The following is a 3,538-nucleotide window of genomic DNA, read 5'->3' on the forward strand; positions in this document are numbered from 1 at the left end:
GGTGACACTGTGAGGTGTCAGTGCTCCAGGTGCTGACTGTTCACTGTGCTGGCCGTGTCACAGCGGCGGTGGACTGTGTGTCTGTGGTGGTGACACTGTTAGTGTCAGTGCTCTGGGTGTGGCGGTGGACTGTGTGTCTGTGGTGGTGACACTGTTAGTGTCAGTGCGCCGGGTGCGGCGGTGGACTGTGTGTCTGTGGGGGTGACATTGTCAGTGTCAGTGTGCCGGGTTGCGTTGTGTGCTGTCTCCAGTTGTTGCTGTGTTGCCTGCACACGCTGTGGTTCCAGCTGCAGGTGCATTTGCAGTTGTTGTAAGTGAGAAGCGGCAGGGCCAGAGGAGTTAGCTGTGCTCCTTCAGAGAGACTCACTGCTGAGAGCTGAGGTAAAAGCTCGGCTCTGGGAGCCATGGCTTCCCTATTGCTTGGAGAATATGAACCCTGAGAAGGAAAGCCCAGCAGTGGAACCGCTCTAAAGTGCATGTCTAATCAAGGAACATGAGGGCCTCCAAATCCCCAGCCACGGTGAAACGTTCTACATACATGTAGGAAACCACTCAACTCACCCACTTCTCTAGGGGATGTGTTCACGTGTCAGGTGAGCTGCAAAGTCAGCCATGACATGGTTAGGATCACCTGAGGTAATGCAGCATAAATTAGGCAAATCATTTCTGTTGAGGTTTCTGTGTGTTCTTGAAGTGATGTCTCCATACAGATCATTTTTCCACAATAGGTACAATGTTATGGATTATACACAATTTTGTGTATTGTATATAATTTTGTGCCTTATACACAACTTATTGTCTTATACGCAGTTCTGTGTATTCTACACAATTCTGTGTATTGTACACAATTTGCTGTGTTATACACAATTCTGTGTATTCTACACTATTCTATACCTGACAGCTTCGTTAGTGGTTTCAATTTTCCTTTCCCGATTCAATGAGCAGTATTAGAAGACCCTTTGCATGTCAAGATACAGGAAGCAAAGTTCACCCTATACTGCTACCTACATTTATCTGCTAAAAGTAAAATTAGTTACATGTAAATGATAATCATATTTATTTTTTTCTCTCTTCTTTTTGAATGTACACAATGTAGCAAGAGTGACAGACCTGAAATTATAATCACCAAACACTGTGTATAATACACAAAATTGTGTACAATATACATAATTGTATATAATATACAAAATTGTGTATGATAGAATTGTGTATAAGACACTGAATTGTGTATAATACACCGAATTATGGGTAGTACAACAGACTGTGAATAATACACCAGATTGTGTATAACACACCAAATTGTCCCTATTGTAGAAAAATTACTAATATGGAGACATCACTTCAAGAACAAGTGACTTCTGAACACACAGAAACATTGCAGAAATGATTTGCCCAATTTATGCTGCATTACCATCAGCAAGCAGCTTCCTGTCACATGTGTGAAATGGAAGAATATTCCTTGCTCTTGGGTAGAAAGACTCACTATTGTGAAAATAACAATACTACCCAAGGCAATTTACATGTTCAATGCAATCCCAATACAAAGACCAATTCCATTCTTCAACGAAATGGAAAAGCCTATCTTCAAATTCATTTAGCCTGGAAAGTGGCCGGGAATAAGCAAAGCACTCCTTAAAAAAAGAAACAATGGTGGAGGTATCTCACTCCCTGATTTCAAATCCTACTACACTGCCTTGGTGGTCAAGACAGCGTGGTACTGGTACAATGACAGACACATAGATTAATGGAATAGAATTGAGGACCCGGAAATTAGCCCACCTACCTATGGTCAACTGATTTTTGACAAGGATATTAAATCAGTTAAGTGAGGAAATGACAGCCTTTTTAACAAATGGTGTTGGCAAAATTGGAAAACCATCTGCAGAAGACTCAAACATGACCCACACCTCACACCATATACAAAACCCAATTCAAAGTGGATCAAGGACCTAGGGCTAAAACCAAGGACTGTAAACTTCATTAGAGAAAAGCTTGGAAGAGTCCTAGAAGCGCTAATCCAGAGTATGAACAGTCTTTCAAGCATTCTGAAAAACTTACAACCAGGAGAGGATAAAATAGGTGAACGGGACCGTCTAAGAATCAAATCCCTATGCACATCCAAAAACTTCAACAGGGTAAAAAGGGAAGCTACAGACTGGGGAAAAATCCTTGGTAATGACATGACTGATAAGGGATTTACATCTAGAATTTATAAAATATTTGGTCACCACAACAAGATAAAGGAAAATAATCCAATTGCAAAATGGGCGCAGGATATGAACAGACACTTCACCAAAGAAGACATTTCAGATGGCGAACAAACACATGAAGAAATGATCAAAATCCCTAGCTCTAAGACATATGCAAATCGAAACAACTATGAGATATTATCTCACCCCAGTAAGAATAGTGAAATTTAACAGACAGCAAACAATTAATGCTGGTGAGGTTGTGGAGTAACTGGAACCCTTATTTATAGTTGGTAGGAGTATGCAGTGGTGCAACAACTGTGAAAGGCACTATGGTGCTTTCTCAAAAAAGTTGGAAATGGAAATACCATTTGACCCAGCAATTCCACTACTGGGAATATACTCTTAAAAGACCAGAACAACTACCCAAGCAGATATATGCACACCCATGTTTATTGTAGCTTTGTTCACAATAACAAAGGTTTGGAAACAACCTAAGTGCCCATCAACAAATGAATGGATAGAGAAGCTGTGGTATAATCACACAATGGAATACTACGCTGCATTGAAAAACAAGGAACTGATGAAGTATTATACAAAATGGGTGACCATGGCAGACATTATGCTGAGTGAAATATCTCAGTTACAAAAAAGATAAATAATGCATAATATCACTGTTATAAAACAGGACTGATATGGGGGTTGGGGGAACTTAGAAAAGGGGATAAATAATGTACAAGGCATTGAAAGTGATGAGGGAGAGAACTATATAAAAGGAATATATAATTAAGTATTATTGGAAGGACAAGAGTCCAGAATAAGAGCTGCATATTAAAGTGGTATGGGCGGGGGGATTGCTGTATAATAATGAAAGAACTTTTCTTCCAAAGAAAAAAGTGAACTGGAGAATATGGGGGTGGGGGAGGGAGAAAAATGTGCAACAGTGCATGAATGGAAATCTAAGTTCTTTATAAACTTTCATTAATATCACCATTAAAAACAGAAAAAAGACACAGAACTGTGTATAACACAGAAAACTGTGTATAAGACAAAGAACTCAGTATAACACTCAAAATTGTATGTAACACAAAACTGAGTATAACACATGGGACTGTATAAAACACAGAACTGTCTGTACTGTGGAAAAATGGTCTATACAGAGACATCACTCCAAGAACAAGTGACTTCTGAACACACAGAAACATCAACAGAAACGATTTGCCCAATTTATGCTGCATTACCTCAGGTGATCCTAACCACGTCACGGCTGGCTTTGCAGCTCACCTGACATGTGAACACATCCCCTAGAGAAGTGGGTGAGTTGAGTGGTTTCCTACATGTATGTAGAA

At 39.9% G+C, this 3,538-nt stretch overlaps 1 pseudogene; it reads right to left on the bottom strand.

The window, feature by feature from the left end:
- Nucleotides 1-104: 104 nt before the first annotated feature.
- Nucleotides 105-715, bottom strand: LOC102854078 (annotated as a pseudogene).
- Nucleotides 716-3,538: the final 2,823 nt, after the last annotated feature.

Source organism: Elephantulus edwardii, unplaced genomic scaffold (assembly GCF_000299155.1).
Source record: "Elephantulus edwardii isolate Elephantulus edwardi_28Jun2011 unplaced genomic scaffold, EleEdw1.0 scaffold00024, whole genome shotgun sequence".
Lineage (NCBI taxonomy): Eukaryota > Metazoa > Chordata > Mammalia > Macroscelidea > Macroscelididae > Elephantulus > Elephantulus edwardii.